The sequence below is a fragment of the Mastomys coucha genome, unplaced genomic scaffold, assembly GCF_008632895.1.
Source record: "Mastomys coucha isolate ucsf_1 unplaced genomic scaffold, UCSF_Mcou_1 pScaffold4, whole genome shotgun sequence".
NCBI lineage: Eukaryota > Metazoa > Chordata > Mammalia > Rodentia > Muridae > Mastomys > Mastomys coucha.
In genome coordinates this window covers 22947720-22971806 of record NW_022196910.1, presented here as the reverse complement: position 1 = coordinate 22971806, position 24087 = coordinate 22947720, and the positions used below count along the sequence as shown (strand labels likewise).

The window sequence follows — 24087 nt, the reverse complement described above, 5'->3', positions numbered from 1 at the left end:
CCGAAGGTCCTGAGTTCAAATCCCAGCAACCACATGGTGGCTCACAACCACCTGTAGTGAGATCTGACACCCTAGCTACGGTGCACTTATTTATAATAATAAATAAAAATTAAAAATAGTAAACCTTTGGGACAGAAAAAAAAGAAGTTTGATTATGTGCGTGTGAATATATTACACTGTTTTCAAGTCCTGAGTCAACTGGAGAGAGTCTTTTCAAACTGTTACTGTGGTCCATGCTGCTTCAGTCAGCAGAGGCTGGGGTGGGTGGTGGACTTAAATGACCTCCCTGAAGTGCCTCTTAAGGAACTGGGGAGGATATTTTCACTCCACTGTTTAAATAATCTTTTTGTTTGTTTATCTTTCGGTGAGTATTCTATTTCAAAGTCTTTTACTAGATTATTATATAACCATTTTTTTTTTCCTTTCTAGCGTCTTCTATTCATGTGCCTTCTGACATTAAGTTCCAAAATCTTTTCTTTGTTTCTCGCAATCTGTTAGATTATAGATGGTTCTGTTTTTGCCAGTGCTATATTAAAATACTCTCCAGATAGGCTGGCTTTGTTCTGGCCAGTTGGCTTTTCTCGCCTTGCGCTTGCTAAGGCATTCCTGATGACCGTTTTACTTAACTGGAGAGCCTGTTTGAAAGAGACTATTAAAAGCTTTGGCAGAACAACCGCAGCCTTCCCTCCGTCCTCGCTTTTTGCCTAGCTGGTTCAACACCACCCAAGACAATAGGACACAGAAGGCGCTATTATTAAAAAAAAAAAAAAAATCACAGCACAACCAAATCACACTTTTTTTTCCTTCAGTCAGTCAGTTATTGAGGTCATATTATGTGCTGAGAGTTAAGTCAGCCCAGATTAGTCAAGTATAATCTCTGACTGCTTCATCCCAGAAGGTTCTCCAGGCTGGTGAGATGACAAGCCATCTGGCCTCTCCTACAAACCGAGGGCTTCCCAACGGAGCCCAGTGGATCCGTTGTCCTCATTGGATGTTGTCATCATTATTAGATAGGGCTGAAGAGCTGAGCTGTGCAGATTCAGCAGGACTGGGTGCACAGGGGGAGGATGGCTGGTTATGGGGCTGGGTGTGCTTGTGGCTGGAGGACATAGTCACTTCCTTTTCCAGAGTACTTGCCGTGACCCAACCCCATTTGGTGTCCATAGCTCCCACATAGGAGGCTGATGCTATTCTTTCAACTTCTCAGACGAGGAAGCTGAGACTCTGCCCCGGTCTTACAGTGCACTGATGCTCTGAAACATTTTCTGGTGGGGTCCAAGCAGGGTAAAGTCTGGTTTCTACCTTATCTTCTGGGTTGCTGGTTCTCTCTGCCTCCAAATGGAAGTGCTTCATCCCTTCTATTCCAGTGGCCATAAAGACAAGTGAATGAAATTGTAAAACCTAAAGTGCTACACTGGGGGCAGTGTTATATTTTTCTCATTTTATTTTATGTGTATGGATGTTTTACCTGCATGTATGTCCTTGTACTTACCAGTGGCACGCAGCACCCATGGAAGCCAGGTGTTGGATCCCTGATCCCTAGACTGTGTTCTGAGTGTGCTTGTCTGCAGTGGTTCTGTTGGGGCCTGAACCCCTAAATTCACACGTGAGGCCTTTGAAGCAGTTAGGATGAACTGAGGCCAGGGAAACAGGGCTCCTGTGATGTTCCTGATGGTTTTTGTTACGTCAAGAAGCAGTAAGAACGAGCAGTGGTGGCGCACGCCTTTAATCCCAGCATTTGGGAGGCAGAGGCAGGCAGACTTCTAAGTTTGAGGCCAGCCTGGTCTACAGAATGAGTTCAAGGACAGCCAGGGCTACCCAGAAAAACTCTGACTCGGGAAAAAAAAAAAGCAGTAAGAAGACCCATAGCAGCCATCAAATAGATATTGGGAGTATGCTCTTTTGCCTCCAAGATTCCAGAACCCCAGCCAAAGACACGACTTTCTATTTCTTACAAATGATCTGGTCTCATAGTTAGCTTAACTGTCAACTTGGTATAGCCTAGGGGCACCTGAGAGATATTCCCCATCAAGGGGTTGCCCGGATCCTCGTCTGGGTGGTTAATTGATGTAGAAGGCCCCAGCATACTGTGTTCACCCCTGTTCCCTGAGCAGGTGGTCCTGGGCTATGCAAGAAGGCTAGTAGGCATGAACCCGTGATGGAGGCAGCAAGCAGTGTTTCTCCATGGCTTCTGCTTCAAGTCCCTGGTTGAGTTCCTGCCCTGACTCCACTCACTGATGGGCCCTGTCCTAGAAGTGCAAGCCAGAGAAACTCTGCCTTCCCTGAAGTCGCTTTTTGTTGAGGTCTTCTATCACACAGGGGAAAAATAAGGGGTGCACCTGGTCTCTGATCTTTTGTTATAGCAATAGAAGGCAGACTAAGAGACCCACTACTGCCTGTAATTTATCTTCCTTTTAGCTTTCCCTGGACAGCTAGCAGGCAGGACTCTGCCTGACCTTCAGTGACAGTGACTCTTGGGCACTTTTTAGTGCTTTTTGCGTCATGTTTGCTGAATACCAGAGGTTAGCTATTCATTTCACCAGACGGAGGGCAGCTTGTTCTGGTCACTAGCCAGGTAGTCTCTAACTTGTCTGGTTACAGATGCATTTTACTGTTGCCACTAGTAACTATTATAATAGTGAATTTCACTTGGGGACATGCTCCTTGTCTTTTTTTTTTTTTAAATGACTGGAAATTCTGGTCTTGCATTCCCAGTTAAAAACAGGAATGGGCCTGTGATTGGAACCCTTGGGACCCATCTTTGTCCAGGGCCAAATCCTTTTTCAAATGAGGGAAACTTTAAGAGTGAAAGTCTGAAGCCCTCAGGATTGGTCCCCTCTGAACTGATTTTCCCAGGATCACTGCACAAGCAGATAATGAAAACCACCTCTCCCACAGAGCCCAGCAGATCTGTAATCTTAGAGCAGCCTTTTCTAGCTGAGCAAAATAATATTCTGTATATAGTGGCTTAGGCTTTGGTACAGGTTTGTGCAAGTTAGTTTTTTTGTTTTTTTGGTTTTTTTTTGCAAGTTAGTTTTTGTCAGTTTAGAGTCACCCGAGGAAGAGGGGACCCCTGCTGAGGGCTTGTCTCCCTTAGACGGGCATGCCTAGATTAGTGATTGATATGGGAGGTCTCAGTAAACTGTGGGTAGTGCTATTCCAGGGCACATGGTCCTGGGTTCTATAAGAAAGCAGGCTGAGCAAGCCATGGGAGACAAGCCAGTAAGCAGCTCTCTCCCATAGCCTCTGCTTCTGTTCCTGCCACCAGGTTACTGCCCTGCTTGAGTTCCTGCCTTGGCTTCCCTCCATGAACCCTGATGTAGAAATGTAAGCCAAATAAACTCTTTCCCCTCCCAGTGGCTTTTGGTTGTGCTGTTTATAATAGCATCAGAAGCCAAACTAGGAAGATGGAATGTTCCCCACATGTCAGTGTGAACAACACTTGCTTCCAAGCCTGCAACACTATTTTGGGAGGTGTGGGGAACTTTACAAGGTAAGGTAGGTAGGGTTGGTTCATGGGGGTGGGGGGCAGCACGAATGCCTTGAAGGCTTTACGTGGTGTCCAGTTACTTCTGCTCAGTTTCCTGTCCACCACGATACAACCAGCCTTTTCTGTTTTATGTTCTATTCCCGTTTGGCTTAAGCTGAGTTGTGACTGAATCCACCCAACCGTGAGCTAAAAGAAATCCCCCCTCCTGTAGGTGGTTCTATCAAGTCCTTGGTCCAGCTGTGCTGAAGAAACGTATATACTTACTAAATTCTGCGTCTCTACCCTGGTCCATGGCTCTCTTCTAGGTTAATCTATAGCTTGCCTGCTGGGCTGGTTGATAGCTCCGAGCTCAGTCCTCTCTTGGCCCTTTATTTGTTTCCGAGAGATGCAGAGATGGTGGGAGCTCTTGACGTTGCCTTCTGTTTTGCATTGCTCTCTCTGCCCTCCATTTGGACAGTCTGCAATTTTCTAGCTCTGCCTCTTTTAGGAGGCACACAATTTTAAAATGAATTTAAGTCTTCAATAGGAAGAAATGTTTATTTAGTGCACTGTAGGAGGCAGAGGGCTGGGTGGCAACAAAGACATTGCCTGCGGCCTGATTTCTGTTTATCTCATTGCTTCTGTGCCATGGGATATGGAGTGTAGAAGTTGGGCACCTGAGCCACAGTTATTCTGTCTTGTGTGACCTATGAGGTAAGAGTAGATTGTGTGTGTGTATGTGTATGTATGTGTGTATGTGTGTGTATGTATGTGTGTGTTGTGTATGTGTATGTACATGTGTGTTGTGTATGTGTATGCATGTGTGTGTTTGTATATGAGTATGTGTCTGTATATGTATGTGTGTATATGTTGTGTGTATGAGTGTATGTGTGTATGTGTGTGTATGTGTGTGCATGTATTTGTTGTGTGTATGTGTGTATGTGCATATATTTGTGTGTATGTGTGTGTGCATGTGTGTATGTGGTGCATGTATTTGTTGTGTGTATGTGTGTGTGCATGTGTATATGTGTGGCATGTGTATATATGTTTGTATATGTATGTTTTTGTTGTGTGTGTATGTATGTGTGTGTATGTGTGAATGTATATTGTATATGTGTGTGTATGTATGTGTATATGTGAATGTATGTGTGTATATTGTGTATGTGTATGTGTGTATGTGTGTGTGTGTGTACTCTCACTATAACCTGACTTCTAAGAAAGAATGGTTTACACTTCCTTCTTTTGTTTTGTTTTGTTTTTTTCCCCTTTCATGGAGGTGCTGAGGAACAAACCCAAGCTTGCACATGCTAGGCACATTCTCTACTATCGAGCTGGACCTCCAAGTCCAATTTAAGTGGCCACAAAATGGAAAACAGTTCACTAGGGCTGAAAGTCACATGGCAGTTCAAACACAGCATGTAGAAATAAAGTTTTATTGGAACATGGCAATGCTTTATTTGTTAACCTGCTGCCTCTGGCTGCCCTCACACTACAGCAATGGAGTTAAATAGCCGCTAGCTCTTGGCCCACACAATTCAAAAGGCTCCAGTGAGAAAGGTCAGGAAGCCTGCGGGTCTTCTGATGTGAGAGTCCTTGTTCTTCTCTCGGTGCCTAACATAGTGCTGGGTTACAGCTGCTGCTTAGTGTTAATTGATTGGGAGGAAAGACTAGAGGGACTTCCCATTGGGGTAAACAGTCCCCGTGAAACCCTGTGATTATCTCTGCCATTTCTTTTGAACTGGGTTTTGCCAGAAGAGATTTGTCATACCAGACCTATTGAGCCTTTCCTTTCATTTCCCCTGAATGCAGAAGAGGAGAGAGCATTAGGTAAGCTAACTGAGACAGTGCCTTTGTGCTCTGCTCACTCACACGAGGATCTGATTTCAGCGCACCCTGGGTTCTCAATCCCGTTTAGTCTTCAGATCTTTGAGTACTGGGCTGTGAGGTAACATGGCCTTTTAAGTACTAACCACACAAAGGGTCAGGCAAGGTCTGCACCCATGAAGCCTTGCTGTTTGTTCCTGTCTATTAAGTACTTTGTGGATTCCCACCCAACCATCCATCTTGGCTTTGTTCTCGTCTCATTTGAAGGACGATTTGTTACCAAGTCTCAAAAAAGTCCTAACAAGTGATCCTAAGCAAGTTTGAGAATCTCTTCTGCTCCCTGAGCTGGTCATTGTGCCGTCTTTGCCTTTTATTCTGAGGTGTACCTGAGTTAGGTTCTCCACTCCTTAAGGACCGGATAACACAGACAGTGCTATAGGCTCTGAAAGGCATCAAAAAGATTACATCAGAAACTGAACTGAGAGCCTTTTTCCTCCAAGGGGTTGATAGTCTATGTGGAGAGAGGCCTGAGAACTTGTGGATTAGCTTCTTTCCTTTTTTGGTTTTTCATGGTGCTGGGGATTGAACCCAGAGTCTCACAGATGTGCCAGCACTGAGCCGCATCTCTAGCCCCTGAATGTGAATTTCCAAACATTTAACAGAGAGGGCTACAAAGGAATAACAGATGTCATGGCCTCTCTACCTTAGCACTCCAGAGGCGAAGGCAGATAGAATCTCTGTGAGTTCAAGGCCAGCCTGGTCTACAATAGCAGGTTCTAGGTAAGGCAGAGTGATGCAATGAGACTCTGTCAGAGAGAGAAAACAAAACAAGAGGCAAAGGAAAAAAAAAGGCGCTACTGAGTTCCACCAGAGTCCCCGCCTGTTCCCCCCCTCACCCCCCCCAGTCTGCTGTCCCCAGAGTCCAAGGCCAAGTCACATTATGAGAAGCCAGGGCTCCTGTTCATGTGCTTTGCTGCCTTTATGACACGACTTGCATTCTCATGGTCCTATGATGCCTTTGGAGTTCTAGAAGAGAGGGGAGACTAGAGAGAAGACAGAAAGGGGGAGAGATACTGACTTCCCTGTACCCCCTGGGAGAACAGGTCTTGATCAAACCCCGTTCTTTGGTGTTTTGGCGTAACCACACCTCCACACCTTCTAGCTACTTTGAGGATCCCAGCTTCCTGTGGTGCCGATCCAGCCACCCTGTTTAGCCTTTCAGGGCCTGCTTTGGAAGAGAGACCAGCTTTTTCCTCCTGATGTAACAACACCATGATTTTTCAGGTACAGTTACTCAAGGGCAATTCCTTCCTTCCTTCCTTCCTTCCTTCCTTCCTTCCTTCCTTCCTTCCTTCCTTCCTTCCTTCTTTTACTCCTTCCCTCTCCTCCCTCCTGCCTTCCTTCCCTCCCTCACTCCTTCCCTCCTTCCTTATTTTTGTTTCCTTTTCTGTTTAGTTTCCAAAATCTGTCTCTCAAAAACAAAAAAACAAAACCAAACAATAAAACAACCAAAAAACCAAAATGAAACAAAAACCCGAACCCCCAACAACAACAACAACAACAACAACAAGCACCTCCATTTTCAGGTCCCAATATAACCTTTTCTCAAAACCTTTCAATATTCTGTTGAATTTGGAGTGGGTTTCCCCCCGTTGACTCTCCCTAGATTTTTGTAGAAATATATTAACCATCTTTTGTCATGGTTACCTGCAATCATCTGTTAGTCCCCTAACAACTCCTCACCATCGGTTGCCAGGCCCTCTCTGGAAGCCACAGCCGTCACAGAACCGTGCATGGGAACTTAAACTTGAAGGAATTGTTTTGATTCATAGTCTGAGGGAGGGAACATGGTCAATAATGGCGGGAAAGGCATGCAACAGAAATAGCTCCTGGCAGTAGTATCAGAGAGCCTCATGGGGCTTAGATTGGCCATCAGTAGTCAGTAAGTAGAAGACACTGATCCAGAAATGGTTCACGATACAACCCCCAGAAATTTATACTTCCTCTAGTGAAGTTCCACCTAGTAAAGGTCTTACAGTTTCCCCAAATGCCAACACGAACTGGGAACCACATGAGTGGTTCATGAAAACATGAGTCAGTAGGGAGATTTTTTACATCGACTCTGTAGGCTAGGGTGAGGGCTGAAGTTAAGGACTCTGGCTTAGGCTGTGAGGGAGGCATCACCTCCAGTTCCCACCTTTGACAGCCGCCCCTCATCTACTGGATTGCTTCAGATCTGGGCTGACATGAAGACTTCCGTTCTGTTTCCCACCCTAACTGAGAGAGGCCAACCAGAGTGGGTTGTAGGCTGCTGCTGCTGCTAGGCCTGACAGTGATCGACCAGCTTTGGAAACCGCAGGCTTTGAATCCCAGGCTTGATCAAGTGCTCTGATGTGGTTTTCTGTGAGAGGCAAACAATTCAGCTCGTTCTTTGACTCTGCTCACTGGTCTTCCAGGCAGTGGGTTTCGGAGAGCAGTGCTCACCAGCTCTCCTTGAGTAAGGCTGCTGTGGTGGCCTGCAGGCTGTTGAGAGCAGCTCATTCCATTACACAAAGCCCACCTTTTGTGATAGTCACATTCTGATCCATTTCACAAGTGGCTTATAAGTCATTTATGTCATTTTGTTTCACTCACTCAGGAATTGAGAGGGTAGACCTCTTCATTGTTCTGAACCGTACTTCACACCTCATACTGACTCCCGGAACCAGGCAAATGCAGGACTTGGCTCTCAGATTGCCGACAGTATGCTGTGTTCATGAGTGTGGGAGAGACGGTCTAGCCAAAGATTGGGATTACCTTCAAACTGCCAAAAGGCTGTTTCTCTTTTGTTCATTAAAGAAAACAGGTACCAAGTAGGTGTTCCCTTTTAGAAATGCTTCTTTTAGCGATCATTTGTGGTGTAATAGAACTAGTTGATCTAGGCTCAAATTTTGGCTGATTTCTGTTGGTTCTGGGGTTCTGTGCAAATCACTTGGGGATTTTAGGCATGAGTAACTATTTGTGGGAAGGTGTTTTAATACTGGTGACATTTCGTTGCTTTTAGAATTACTTATTTTTATTTTCAGCATATGAGTGTTTTCCCCTCAGTCATTATGTATGTGTACCATGTGCCTGCCTAGCGCCTGCGAAATTCAGAAGAGGGTGTCACAGGCCTGGACCTGGAGTTATGGATGGTTATGAGTCACCATCTGACCGCTGGGAACAGAACCTAGGACCTCTGCAAGAGCAACAAGTGCTTGCAACCACTGAGCCACCTCTCAGCTCCTCCTGTTGTTACTTTTAAGTGACTAAAACAAGAAGCAGTAACACAGAGTTCCCAGTCCTCTCTGCTCAGCTTCTCCTAAGGATAACATGGAAAGTGACCATGTTACATTGTTAAAAGCTGGAAACTGATTTGGTGCAGTATTGGAAACAGATGTTACTGGGATCCAGTTTACATATATTTGTGTGTGTACATCTCCTTGTGTAATTCTGTGCAACTTCATGTTTCAGTTCACCTTGATTTGTAACATGCTCATTTGTCATGAAATTATTTGGAATGTTCATGTGACTAAGGAGACCACACTGGAAGTGACATCATGGGGAAGTCTTGCTTTAACGTTCTTAGTGAAGGCTTCTGGATCAAAATAGAGAGTCAGGTTCTAATTCCAGTTCTCTGGCCATCCAGCTGTGCTGTTTCCATAACATCACAAATGTGCTCAGAGCATCACTCTCTCATCTCTGAACGGAGGCGCTAAACCAAGCAAGACTCTTGATTTCCCCTTCTCCTTCCCTAAATCCTCTCACAGCTACTACTTTTCAGAGAGCACGCACTGCTGGTCACTGAATTGTTGTCGCCCCAAACCTGGGATGGTCACATCACAACTTCTTCCACTGCTGCACTTGTCCTCAGGTGCCTGCTGCCCCAGGGAGCCTTCTCTGTCCTCAATGGCAGTGCCCACTGTCCCAGGGATCCCTCTCTGTCCTCAGTGGCACTGCTCGCTGTCCTGGGGAGCCCTCTCTGTCCTCAGTGGTAGTGCCCACTGTCCTGGGGAGCCCTCTCTGTCCTCAGTGGCATTGCTCGCTGTGTTGGGGAACCCTCTCTGTCCTCAGTGGTAGTGTCCACTGTCCTGGGGAGCCCTCTCTGTCCTTGGTGGCAGTGTCCATGGCCCCAGGGATCCTTCTGAAGTCTCCCCTATACCTGCTGACCTATCTCATTACTTGTCTGGGTTCGTGGAATAGATCACATGTGTGCTTCCTACCAATGATTATCTACACAGCATCCAGAATTTACAAAGCCGATCCCCTTTGGCGGCCGCTCTTGACACTGAAGGAGCAGTTCACCCCAGCTCTTGCTGCTAATTTAAGTGTCAGCTATCAGTTTCCCTTCCTCTGCCTGGGCACTAGCCACATAGGCTCCATGCCTTTCCAGTTGCTGAAGTCCATGCCTCCCTGTGGCCTCACCTAGCTGCTTGCTCACACTGTCTCATGTTTTCCTCTGCTAATTAGCCCCATCTTGTACCTTGCTGCTATGCCTCTCCAGTGAGGCTACTGTATCAGCCCCTCCCCCAAGTCACTTTCCATTATGCCACCCCTGGCTGCTGCTGCCACAGCCTGTAATACCATATGACTTGTCTGTCCTTGGCTGTGACTACAGTGTCGAGCTAACCCTCTCCAGTCTGCAGGCTCCCCAGAAAGGTCTGCCTCAGCTGCCTGGTTCACCCTGCAATTAGGATAATTCCCGGGTCAAAGAAGGCATCAATAATTGTTAAACAGGTGCAGTAATGGACCAGATAGTCATAATAGTTCTTGAAATTGAAAAAAGTAATTAAATGAAGTAATTTTATGGTAAAATGATTATTTTTTTTTTTGGTATGTTTTGGATTCTTCTGGGAATTTTCTTAACAAATTCCTGTATAGATTTCTTTTATGTATGTGTATTGATGAAGGGTCTTTTCTGAGGCAGAACCTTTTAAGGAGGGGAGGATAAGGTTTCTGTGCCCTGATAAGAACCAAGGGCCTAAACATGCTAGGCAAACACACCATACTGAGCCACATCCCAGCCTCAGCTGTGGTTTTGCTCTAGAAAAATCAGGGTTTGACTTTCTTGGCCTTTTGAAAGTGCAGGAAACTTAGGATCGTGCGGTTTGACTTTTAGCCAGACTTGCTTTTGCTGTCAGTCTGAATGCCTTCCTTTCCTTTTGAATTGAAGATGTCACTAAGGGCTCGAACTGGGAGCTGCTAATGCTCTCCTATAAATGCTCTCGTATAAACCGAAGGATGAGGTTTACGTCCTTGTCTCTCTTCTTAAATTCTTGTTTAATTCCCATTTATTGATGTTCAGAGCCACACAATGAAACTGTCACTGTAACAGGCCCCCAGACCTTGGCACAACTGACTCTATGATAGAAGTACCATTTAGGCCTTGAAACTCAGCACATAGACAGCACCATCAGCCAAAATGAAAACAAAGACCTAATCCATCAAAGTCCACAGTTCTGGGAAAGTCTCTAAATGTACCTTGCTTTTTGGCTCCTGTAGTTCCTCCTCTGGCTAACTGTTCTTGTTAACTGAAGTATGTCAACCTAGCATATGTTTTTTGTGCTTATAATCTCACCCCGAGAAAGGCTCAGGGCTTCACTGGGATCCAGACACCCATGTAGTCGCCAGCCAGCGCAGAAAGACTTTGTATTGGCCTAAACCCATGTCTGAGTGGTCTTCTCTGGTGACGCCTCACAGTGTTTCCTGCTTGCTGCTTGTTTTGGAATTGTGATGGGGAGATGGAGTACGCATCCCTGGGTCATACCCAGTTGTTGATTTGCTGCTACGTCCAGAGTGGTTTTATGGGGAGGAAATATTTCACATTTCATTAACCATCTTCATCAAAGGGTAATTTTCTTTTCTCTCAGAAATTCGGGAGGATTTATTTATTTGCCCTTTTTAAAATGCAAGTGTTAAAAGCACAAGTGTTGAGATTCTGGCTTCTTTTGTTATATTTTCTTTGTTATCATTGCTAATGAGCTAATTTTCAATCAAGCACAAGTACACTTTATAAAATTATAAGGTGGCATTTTCTCTTAAAAGCATTGTACCAGTTTTTTTTCATTGTTATGCTATTAGCATCTAGGGCATTTTCTTAAGTTCTTTCCTTTTGTTGATTTTTAAAAATAATGTGTCCGTAGGAGTGTGAGTCCAGGTTATGAAGTGGGAGTGACAGAAAGGACGAGAAACACTTCAAGATACCTTTCTTGGTCTCTTGAGTTTGCTCTCTTGTCTGTGTTCTCTCTCTACACTGTGTAGCCCAGGGTAGACTCTAGCTTGCTAGCCTCTTGCCTCCATCTCCCAGTTGCTAGCATAAACTACCACTGCCCCCTAGCTCAAAATAGGAATTTCCATGAAAAATACTTTTTTTGTTGTTTTGAGACAAGACCTCATGTAGCTCAAACTCAAACTTCCTATATAGGCTGATCATAAATTCCTGATCCTCCTGCCTTCGATTCCCAAGTGCTGCGATTGTAAGTGTGCACTGTGCCTAGCTGAAAATCATTCATTTTCTTCCTCAGGTCCAACCTCATCCTCTCCACAGTTTTGTGGAGAGATAAATCTGACTTGAAGAAGGTGTTTTGGGGGAAGGGGGAGGGACACAGCATGAAAGGGCTGTTTTCCCAGGAGCTTCTCATTGGCAGGGATGAAAATGGCTGCCTTGGGGCGGGGTGTGTGTACGTGTGCATGTGTGTGTGTGTGTGTGTGTGTGTGTGTGTGAGAGAGAGAGAGAGAGAGAGAGAGAGAGGGAGAGAGAGAGAGAGAGAGAGAGAGAGAGAGAGAGAGAGAGAGAGAGAGAGAGAGAGAGAGAGAGAGAGAGAGAGAGAGAGAGAGAGAGAGAGAGAGAGAGAGAGAGAGAGAGAGAGAAACCAACAGGTAAAAGAGGCTCACCTTTCAAGGGCCTTTGGCTCCATGATAGAGCTTCTATGTACACACAAAAGGATGCTGTAAAGGGAAGGACTATTTGCAATCAAGTGTTTTTCTATTCTTGTAGCATCTGAGGATAATTTCAGAACTCTCCACTATCAAGTGCAATCATTATTTAGGAGTTAAAATATTTATATGTATGATGTGATTGCACATTTCATTTCTGTTTTAGGTCTTACCTGTACCTTTTAAGTAGTGTAATAAATTATTTTCTTGTCTGTGAATGGGCTGGGGAAGAATGTACACACAGTTTGCCCAGTCGCCGAATTTTATGCCGTGTGCAATTCACATCAGTGTTGTAGCTTTGCCTTGGTTACACTTCAGGTGACTTTTGTTGACCTGCAATCCTGTCAGAATGGTTGACTCAGAGAACTCCTTCTGAGTCACTGAACTGATGTGTTTTATGTCCTGTGTGTGGAGCCATCACTGGATATTAGATTTGACTATGAACCTGCCATTTTTATGAGGGATCAGGAGGAGGCACTCTGGCGAGTTACAGCCAGTAGTGGTGTGGCATGGCAAGCCTTTCTGCTTCCTTGTCTTGTTTCAATATACTGGGCAGCACTCTGTCTCCCAATTTGGTATATAAAAGCCACTATTAAGTATAGCTCGTTATGTTACAGATTAGAAAGTAAGAAGAGGTTAGCACCAGTTACTGTGTATTAGTTGAAGCAACCGTTCTGAAAGATGCACTTCTAAGATAGCTTCTTTCTCAGTGCCTGCAATAGCTGACAGCTGGGGCCAGCTCCTGGCTGGGCATTTGGCTGGGTTCTTGATCTAAGTATTGGCACATGATCTCTGTATCAATGCTACGCTTTCTCATAGCATGGAAGCTGAGTTCCTCAGAAGTTGAGGGAAGAATTTCAGGGTTCAAGGTTTCTTGTGAAAGTACTACCAGGTATTCCATGCAAGCATCCCCTCCGTACAACCCTCAGAACAGGAGTCCTTTTGTGTATTATAGTCAAGGATGTCACAAAGATCAGCCAAGGCTCCAGGGCCAGGTGAGGGCAGAGATGGAGAACAAAGAAAGGATTTCAGACCAGCATCAATCCCATCAGAAGAATGTTTACTGAGTAACAATTTGTAAGCACCCCCACCCCTGCTCCTGAAACTCAGCAAGCTTGTGGTGTGGTGATCCAGTGGCCAGTCTGTGCACTGGCACCCTTTCTGAGCAGTATGGTGTTCACTTACACAAAAATATCTGCTGCAGCACATCCAAGTCACTTGATGAAAAGTCTGAATAATGTCAACATATCTAGAAAGCTGTCGGCCTTCTCTGAGTCCTGGGACACACTAGTTTGTCATGAGAGTTCAAACCATTTATCCTCCTGCTGGAAGGGACCCTAAGAGATTACACCATCACAATCGATCACCTTCTGAAAAGATTTATTGAGCATCTTTTAGGTGCCAGACCCTGAGTACACAGAGAAGAGCTTGTCAGACTCTTGCCCTTGAGACAGGGTTGCGGAAAAAGAGGAAATGTAAAAGAGATGACTAGGAGGCCAGGGGATGTCACCTGACTGGCAAACACCAGGGTGAGGGGTTGTTATGAATACTGTGTCACACAATCATGAATGGCAGCAGGGAGAAGCAGTTAGCAGGCAGGTTGTCTGTCTCATTGAAAACACAATCCAAAGGGCTAGTCGTCGTCCTCTGAAATACAATTCCTTGCCTCTCCTCTAATCCCCTTGCTTCCTGACTTAAGTCTGGTGTTGCTATAACAAAATACTTGAGATTTATAAAGCCAGAAGGGTCTGTTTAGCTTATGGTTCTGTAGGCATAGGAGCACAACACTGGAATCTCATCAGCTTTGGTGAGGGCCCCATGACTAATGTTAGGAGTGCATGTGACAGAATGGGATTCACCTTCTAAAAAGAGTTATTGAGAGATTTCTTGTAACAATTCATCCTTGTGAGAACTATTCCGGCTGTATAAGAATTGTGCCATTCTTTTCAAGAGTTTTTCTCCCAGGGCCTTTCTGCCTACCCATGCCCTTGGATTTTAGAGATGCCACACTTCAGTAGTTTCTCACTGGAGACCAGGTTACTGGTACACTAACATGGTGGGGGTTGAGGCAGGCTATAACCACAGCCACTATCTCTGTTTTTTTATCACTTTCTTTTGAGTTGTCGGCCATGACAGGCTCCAGTGCTTGCTGCTCCTCCACCTCCAGAGCAGTTTTTTCCCATTTCCGCTTCTTCTGTCCTCGTTCCGCCTTCCCCTCCTTCCCCATTCTGCTCCCCATTCTTTATCAGGGTCTCTTTTCAAGGAGACCACTGTATCCTTAGCATGCAGATAGGTGTCTGGTGTATGGCTGGTGGCCAATAAAATGTGTTTCAGCACTGCCAGTGATGTGGTTCAGCAGGTGAAGACAGGAAGTCAGGCTTGATGGCCTTAGTCCAACGCTTGTGATGGGTGGAAAGAATAGACTCCACAAATTGTTCTCTGCCCTCTGCATGACATGCTCAGACCCTCAAACAAACAAATGGACAAACAAATGCATGCATGCCCTGGCACACTCAGACCCTCAAACAAACAAACAAATGTATGTATGCCCTGGCATGCTCAGACCCTCAAACAAACAAAGTAAATAAATAAATGAATAAATAAATATTTAAAACTATTGATTAAACGCATGGCAGAATCTTAAAATGGTAGAACAGAAAACCATAAACTAGATAGTTCGCCAACAGCAGCTTATTCACCACAGTTTTAGAAGCCAGGAAGTTCGTGTACTAGCAGATTGGACATCTGGTGTAGGCCATGCCCTACTCATAGGTGGCACTTACTGGCCCGTGGAGAGTCTTCAATGCCTATGCATGTTACACACACACACACCACCACCACCACCACCAACAACAACAAATAATAATAATAATAATAACAACAATAATAATAATAATACAGTACAAATCTTTTTTTAAAAGTGCACATAGAGGGCCAAAAATCAGAGGAGCAAGGTTGTTGGTGTGGTGATGATGTAATGTTGACAGACAGTGGAGGGAGGCTGGAACTGTGCAGTTTACGTCTTCTGCATCAGGACTGGCCTCTTTGATTCCATTCTTGTCTCCTGTATTCTGTCCCTCACATAGCAACCAGCAGGCCCTTTAGGAAACACTGCCACTGAGGACTACGATAATGTGCATGGCCTATGCTGTGGCAGAGCCGTGTTGATGCCCGAGGTCTGTACTGCCATCAAGGGCTATATGGATGCTCACTGCACGTGCTGTTGCCTGGAGCCATATTGATGTCTGCAGGCTGTGCTGCCAGTGAGGGCAATGTCTGGGTCTATGATCCTGCTGTAGCTCAGGGCTGAGATGGTGTCTGTGGCCCGTGTTACTACTGAAGGCCATGTGGATGTTCATGGTCCGTGTTGCTACCGGGTAGCCATGTTGATATCCACGGGCCATGCTGCTGCTGGAGGTTGTGTTTGTGTCTGTGGTCTGCACTGCCACCTGAGACCATGCCGAGGCCCATGGCATGTGCAGATGACAGAGACCATGTGCATGTCCATGGTCTGTGTGGAAAACCATGGGGAAGTCCACGATCTGTGTTCCTGCTGACAGTAAAGGGCATAGGTATCAACAACTGCAAATGCACAGTTGAGAAGGATGGACATATAAGGCTTCTAGGACAACTTCCCCCTCCCCCGCCCCTCAAGTAACAGCCTAAACAGAAAGCCATCGAAGAGAAGTCGTCCATGTGAGATAAGGATGCTGAAGTGAAACTTTCCAGAATTGATGGCTTCGGGTTGGGGTGCAAGCAGAAAGGGCTCAGTTTCTTTTAAGGGGCTAGCTACTGGGAGTTTGACCATGCTCCAGTGAGTATATGGCAACACAAGTTGGACTTGTTTGTTTGTTTGATTGATTTACTTACTTATTTATTTATTTTTATGGGGAGGGTCACAAGGGGAGGGTTGGACCTGGGAAGACTGGGAAGTGAGTGTGATTGGGGTTCGTGATGGGAAATTCCCAAATAATCAACAAAAATATTATGTGTATAAAACCACATAGGCCATGTTGTATTATTCTCCTGTTGAAAATACACCAATGGGTTTTTGCTATATTTATACGATAAACACAGGCTCTCCATTACATTAGTGCCCATGCTGTCTCCAGTGTCTCCTATTCTGTCTCCTCTCTGTGATGGAGCCACCTTTTACTCCTTTCTGTTTCTGGAGCTCATCAGGAACAGGACCACATCTCTAGGACCTTGCCCTGCAGTTCCCTCCCTGGACCACAGTGGACCTGCATCTCTGTGCAGCCCCCTCTTCATCTAGGCCTCAGGTCAGATGACCGCAGCAGGATGACTGTCTCCGCCTACTCCTCCACCCATCTACTTCTGTGGAGTTACAGACAGTCGGGAACTAGTGTGCAGGTGCTGGAAGTGGAACCCAGGTCCTCTGCAGGAGCAGCCCGTACTGTATCGCTGAGGCACCTCTCCAGCCTCTCTTGTTCTTATTAACGAAGCCCTCCATTTTCTCTTATGTAAGGCATCGGTGGTACATGGTCAGACTTGTTACCAGAGGATACATTAGGTGCCGTTAAAAAGAACAGCTGGTACCTGGTGTGCTTTCCATGGTAACTTTGTCAAGATGTCACTTTTTGCTACCTAAATGCCCCTTGATTATATCTACTTTATTGTCCCTCATTTGCAACTGAAGTGTCTGCTTTTTGAAAGTTCTTTTCATTCCGCCTGTACCGCCAGCATGTTGTCATATCTAGTGCACCCTGAAAACCTTGTAAAATCAGGAATTGAAACTCAGCGGTCACAGTGGATAGTCCAGAGCCCATGAAGGCAGAGGCTGGGAAAGCTGGCTGGACTGTGAGAGAGAGTTGACTTGTATGCACTGGGTTTTGGATTTTAAGTGAGTGTTCTGTCCCAGGACACTGAAAGAATTTGGGAGTAATTTACTGCTAATTTCTCTTAAGGGACTTTGAAATGTAGCAAACAGGATTATGTGGACAGACAAGTTCAAGTTTGGCTTTTAGAGAGTGAAGGATATGAGTTTTAAATTTAGGTTGCTAATTCCAATATTTGGGACGGTGAGGCAGGAGGATTGCAAGCTATATATTGACCTATATTTTTGTTGTTCACAAAAACATAAAACCAAACCAGTAGTCCTGCATTGGGAGTTTCCTGTATGTGTAGTTTAGAGTGTCTTATTAAAACAGTTGTTTGTGGCCAGAAGTGGGGCCAGAGTGTAATATCAGCATTGCAAGAGATGGGAGGGTTGCTTTGAGCCTGGTCAACTGGGTGAGCCCGCGTCCAGAAAAAAACAGAGCGGGTGGGGGGTGGGGGGTGGGGGGGAGGAGAGGAGGAAGAGGAGGAAGATGTGGGAGGAAGAAGATTAGGAGGTGCAGGAGGAAGATGAGGAGGCAGGAGGAAGAGGAGTAGGAAGAGGAAGAAGAAGAGGAGAAAGAGGAAGAGAAGAGGAGGAGAAAGGGTTAGGAGGAGGAAGAGGAGAAAGAGGATTAGCAGGAAGAAGAAGAGGAAGAAGAAGAGGAGGAGGGGGAGGAGGGAGAGAAGGAAGAGGAGGAGCTTATGATAACTAAATGCTGTTTAGGGGAATGTGTGGCATCCCAAGAGAAAGAAGCTCTGGAGAATTCAATTGAAAATGTTCGGCTGGAGAGATGGCTCAGCCGGTAAGAGCACTGACTACTCTTCTGAAGGTCATGAGGTTCAAATCCCAGCAACTACATGGTGGCTTACAACCACCCGTAATGAAATCTGATGCCCTCTTCTAGTATGTCTGAAGACAGCTACAGTGTATTTAATTATAATAATAAATAAATCTTTAAAAAAAAAAGGAAAAGAAAATGTTCAGGTCATCACTAATTTTTGTAGCAGAATCAGGATGAATTCCAGGCTTCTACCAAGCATCAGCTGCTCTTAACCACCTAAGCCAGCTCTCTAGTCCCTTTGTGTATTTACTTGTTGTTGTTGGTTGGTTGTTCGAGACAGGAGCTCTTTAAATCCCTGGCAGGCCTGGAACTCTGGGACTTTTTATGTAGACCAAGTTCTGATCAAGTCTAGAGCTTTGGACTTTTTATGTAGACCATCATTCAAGTCAATGGCTCAAATGCACAGAGATCAGTCTGCCTGTGACCCACTAGTCTTAACTGCACTGGTGAATGTTGCCTGGATCCAGTTTTAGTAAACTTTAAAATTAGAAAATGGGATGAGAGCTATTCATGCTTTTGTTCCCTATGTCAGTCCTCCCCGAGGATGGGGGGTGGTGCTGGGGGGGTGGAATTCCTTGCTTCAGCCTTTTACCTTCCTAACTTATCAGCAAAGATGAACATATTGGTCTTATTTTCAGTTATCTGAAAATGTCATGATCATAATAACAGTTATTATCTGTCATGAGAGCACTTCACGAGAATGTTGCTAAACAAACACAAATGTTATCAGTTCTCAACAGACATTTGTTGCAGAGGAGACCATATGTGACAAAGTTGTGTGGGAGAGAAATAGGAGGATCAGCCGTTATCACGTAAGAGGCGAGAATCAGGCAAAGTTTAGTGTTAGGAGTTCTTGCCCTTTCCACCTACATTGTTGGATGATGGTTCTTCCGCAGCTTTTAAGTCTCATCCCTCTGCCTCTGAGTCATGGTGATTCTCTTCCTCCTCTATCCCTTGGTCTATTGCCCAAGCAATCTAAAAGTCCTGCCTCCATCTCCCTGACCAGCCATTGGTTGTATGGCAGTTCTTTATTATCAGTTGAAGCCAGCTGGGGGCAGGGACCCTCAGGTCTGGAAGTATATATAGCTTTGGGAGCCGAATTAAGACAAAGCATTAGAACCACACACACCACATTCAACACACCACATTCAACACACCACATTCAACACACCACAATGCAGCACCGGGGAATCAAATCCAGGGCTGCACTCATGCTGTGCAAGGATCCTATCAGCTGAGGGGCATCCTCGGTTCTAGCCATGAATCTTGTTTTACTGTTTATCTTTGCAGAACACAGCATTGTTGGGATTATCTGGTAGACAGCCCTTTAAAATGCCTTCTTCCATGCAGTAGTGGTCATTTACTGTTCCTTATTTCCTCTTTTCATGAGTGACTAGCTTCTTTTGGGTGCTGAGTAATATTCTGTTATCTGGCTATGCCAAGTTTATTTATCCATGTACTTATGGAGGGAAATCTTGGTGTTTTCAGATTTCAGCAGTTTTAAATAAAGCTTCTATAAGCACCCATGGCATGCTGCTTTCTCTCATGATAGACAACTTCAGTTTAGTAAGTAGATAAATACCAAGAAGCGCTCTTGCTGGGTCATACGACAAGAATGTTTCATTTTGTAAGGAACTGTCCCACTGTCTTCTAAAGTGGCTTTGCAGATTCTCGGTCCCATCTGCAGTGAATGAGGGCTCTTGTTGCTCTGAGTTCTTGCCAGCAGTTGGTGTTGTCAGGGCTTTGGGTTTTGGCCAGCGTAATAGGTACAGAGCGGGACCTCACTGCGATTTAATTTGCAGCTCCCTCGTGACTTAAAGTGTTTGTCACATTTCACCTGCCCACCTGCCGTCTGAGTGTCTTTAATGAGATCTCTCTCTTTCTCTCTCCGTTTCCCTCTCTCTTTCCTTCTCTCTTTCTCATTGCTGAGTTCTTTGTATACTTTGAATAACAGTCTTTGGTCGGGTATGTCTTTCACAAATATTTCCTTTAACCTCTGGCTTCTCTCCTGTTCTCTTGACAGTTTTGACTGCAGAGTAGAGTTTTCTTCTATGAGTCCTCATCCAGTGTTCCCCAAAATCATCACCATCCCTACAGTCACCTAGATCATCTCTCATTTTATGAGCTCTACTGTGTGAGGCCAGCTGTCTGACCACCTTCCTCTTGCCCAAGGCCCCATGTTCAGTCCATTGCTCCATTTGTTCATCCACCAATATTATGCTACCTTGAGGCATGCCATTTAAAGAAAGTCTGTAAGTTGAGTAGTGTCAGTCCTCCAACTTTGTGCATCAGCACTGATTGTCTTTTCTGGATCATTCCCTCTGACTAAATTCTGGAGTCAGCTAGTTTGTCAGTATCTACAAATAACTAGTTTGATTTTGATTGGGACTGTATCAATGCTATAGATAAATGTGACAGTTGACACTCCAGTAGTCTAGAGTTCGTGAACAGTCTCCATTTTTTAGCTCCCTTTCTGTCTGTGTCTTTTTGAGACAGTCTTCTGATAAGGCCCAGGCTGGCATGGAACTTGCTGAGTAGCTCAAGCTGACCTCAGATTTGAATTCTCCTGCCTCAAATTCTCAGGTGCTGGAGTTACAGGCCTGCATGACACTGGCTGTTTAATTCTTCCATATTTTCCATCAGAGTTTTGTGGTTTTCATATCATGTGTACATTTTATGAGTCTACACCTAAGCATTACAGTTCTAGACGTGCCAATATACACAACATGTTTGTAATTCATCTTAATTAGACCTGTTTGTCGCTGGAAGACAATTATTGCATTTTAACCCTTTATCCTGAAATTTGCTATTAGTGTAAAGGTTTCCTCATTCCTGGAGTTTTTGTTGATTCTTTTGGGTTTTCCTCATGGATGATCACATCATCTGTGAAAATCTAATTTCTTTCTTCTTCTTCTGTCTTTACAGCTCCCATTCTCTTCTTTGTCTATCTACAGCATCTAGGACTTTCAGCCCAGTGTTGAAAGCAGTTGCAAGTAGAGGAATCTCTGCCTGGCTTCCTGTCTTAGTGGGAAAGCTCCAGTATCTCCTCGCTAAACGCTTCCTTTACAGGACGGTGTGTGTAGATGTTGGTCATCTAGCCGGGACGCTCCCTCCTCTTCCTAGTTGCTGAGAGATTTTTCAGGAGGGGTTTTGGATTTTACCAAGTGACTTTACTGCATGCAGTGAAAGGATCCTTTGAATTTTTTCCTACCTAGCATATTAATATAATGGGTTAAATTAGTTGGTTTCATATGTTGAAATGGTATCATATACTTGGGATAAATCCTATTTAGTTTAGTTTGTAGTTCTTACACATTGTTGGATTCAGTTTGTAGCTATTTATTGAGAATTTATGTCCTTGTAATAACATTTAATAATCTTTTATCCTTTAAAAATATATATTTATATATGAGTGTTTTATCTATGGAGATATATGCAGATATGCATATGTCTGTGTATATGTGTGCATGCATACATGTGTACCCCTTGTGTACCTGGCACACACAGAGGTCAGAAGAGGTCACTGGGTGTCCTGGGGCTGGAGTTACAGGTGGTTTTTACCCTATGTGGGTTCTGGGAACTGAATGTAGGTTCTCTGCAGGGGCAGCCAGTGCTTATGAACCATTTCCCCAGCATCCCCTTCTGGCTATTGTTGTTGTTTGGTTCTTTTTGTTTGTTTGTTTTGGTTTGTTTTTTGTTTTTTTTTGTTTTTCAAGACAAGGTTTCTCTGTGTAACCCTGGCTGTCCTGGAACTCAGTCTGTAGACCAGGCTGGCCTCGAACTCAGAAATCTGTCTGCCTCTGCCTCCCAAGTGCTAGGATTAAAGGCAAGCACCACCACTGCCCAGCTGTTTGGTTCTTTTAGGCAAGATCTTGCTGTGTGGCCCGAGTTGGTCTCTGATTCATGTTCTTCCTGCCTCAGCCTTAGTGCCAAGTTACATGTGTGCAGCAGTATGGCAGCCTTATAGTTTTGTTTTGAGACAAGATCTTGCCGTTCGGGCTTGGCTAGCCTTGATCTTACCATGTAGAACATGCTGGCCTCAGACTCAGAGAGATGCGTCTGCATCTGATTCTATCCCAGGTGCTGGGATATAAACTGCATCTGGCTCAGTTATACTTTTAAAACAAAGTCTTATTTTATTTTATGGATGTTTTTCCTCATTTCTGTCTGTGTATTTAACACAGAGGCCAGAGGGGTGGGAGTTGGATCTCTGGAAGTAGTTGCTGAGTGCTGCGAGCCATCACATAGGTGCTGGGAATAGAAGTCCAAAGATCTTCTATAAGAACAGCATTTATCTGCCAAGCCATTTCTCCAGCCCCTTAAAGCAAACAAACAAACAAACAAAAACCACAAAAATACCAACTGTGTGTCTTTGTCTTAGATTTTTTTGTTGTTTTTAATTTATTTTTACTTTATGTGCATGTACATTGGTGTTTGACAGTGTCAGATTCCCTGGAACTGGAGTTGCAGACAGTGTGAGCTGCCATGTGGTTGCTGGGAATTGAACTCAGGACCTCTAGAAAAGTAGCCAATGCTCTTAACCACTGAGCTATCTCTCCAGCCCTTTGTCTTAGATTTTTTACTATATTAATCCTGCCAATCAACGAGCATGGGAGATCTTTCCATCTTCTGAGATCTTCTTCAATTTCCTTCTTCAGAGACTTGAAATTCTTGTCAAACAGATCTTTTACTTGCTTAGTTAGAATTACACCAAGGTATTTTATATCATTTGTAACAATTGTGAAGGGTGTTGTTTCCCTAATTTCTTTCTCCGCCTGTTTATCCTTTGTGTAGATAAAGGCCTCTGATTTGCTTGAGTTAATTTTATATCCAGCTACTTGCTGAAGTTGTTTATCAAGCTTAGGAGCTCTCTGGTGGAAATTTTGGGGTCACTTAAGTTTACTATCATATCATCAGCAAATAGTGATAATTTGACTTCTTCCTTTCCAATTCATATCCCTTTGATCTCCTTTTGTTGTCTAATTGCTCTGGCTAGGACTTCAAGTACAATATTGAATAGGTAGGGAGAGAGTGGGCAACCTTGCCTAGTTCCTGAATTTAGTGGGATTGCTTCAAGTTTCTCTCCATGTAGTTTGATGTTGGCTACCGGTTTTCTGTATATTGCTTTTATTATGTTTAAGTATGGGCCTTGAATTCCTGATCTTTCCAAGACTTTTATCATGAAGGGAGGTTGGATTTTGTCAAATGCTTTCTCAGCATCTAATGAGATAATCATATGTTTTTTTCTTTGACTTTGTTTATGTAGTGAATTACATTGGTGGATTTCCATATATTGAACCATCCCTGCACCCCTGGGATGAAGCCTACTTAATCGTAGTGGATGATCGTTTTGATGTGTTCTTTGATTTGGTTTGCAAGAATTTTATTGAGTATTTTTGCATCGATATTCACAAGGGAAATTGGTCTGAAGTTTTCTTTCTTCGTTAGGTCTTTGTGTGGTTTAGGTACAAGAGTAATTGTGGCTTCATAGAACGATTTGGGTAGAGTACCTTCTGTTTCTATTTTGTGGAATAGTTTGAGGAGTATTGGTATTAGGTCTTCTTTGAAGGTTTGATAAAATTCTGCACTAAACCCATCTGGTCCTGGGCTTTTTTTGGTTGGGAGACTATTAATGACTGTTTCTGTTTCATTAGCAGATATGGGACTGTTTAGATCATTGATCTGATCTTGATTTAACTTTGGTACCTGGTTTCTGTCTAGAAAATTGTCCATTTCATCCAGGTTTTCCAGTTTTGTTGAGCATAGGTATTTGGATGTCCTCAGTGTCTGTTGTTATGTCTCCCTTTTCATTTCTGATATTGATATTGTTAATTAGGATAATGTCTTTGTGCCCTCTAGTTAGTCTGGCTAAGGGTTTATCTATTTTGTTGATTTTCTCACAGAACCAGCTCCTGGTTTGGTTGATTCTTTGTATAGTTCTTCCTTGACCAAGTTATCATTGAGTAGAGTGTTGTTAAGCTTCCACGCGTATGTGGGCATTCTATTATTTATGTTGTTATTAAGGAGCAGCCTTAGTTCAGGTGATCTGATAGGATACAAGGAATTATTTCAATCTTCTTGTATCTGTTGAAGTCTGGTTTGTGACCAATTATATGGTCAATTTTGGAGAAGGTACCATGAGGTGCTGAGAAGAAGGTATAT

General features: G+C 44.2%; 1 protein-coding gene and 1 long non-coding RNA gene across 2 annotated transcripts in view; both read left to right on the top strand.

Annotated features, from left to right (window-relative positions):
* Cradd (CASP2 and RIPK1 domain containing adaptor with death domain) overlaps positions 1-24087 on the top strand; it is a 161874-nt gene that overhangs the window by 16436 nt on the left and 121351 nt on the right. The window lies entirely within an intron of this gene.
* The window catches only part of LOC116075747, a 99949-nt gene continuing 82191 nt past the window's right edge, over positions 6330-24087 (top strand). The window contains exon 1 of the long non-coding RNA XR_004112707.1: positions 6330-6577. This is a non-coding gene — a long non-coding RNA (uncharacterized LOC116075747). The remainder of the gene's footprint in view (positions 6578-24087) is intronic.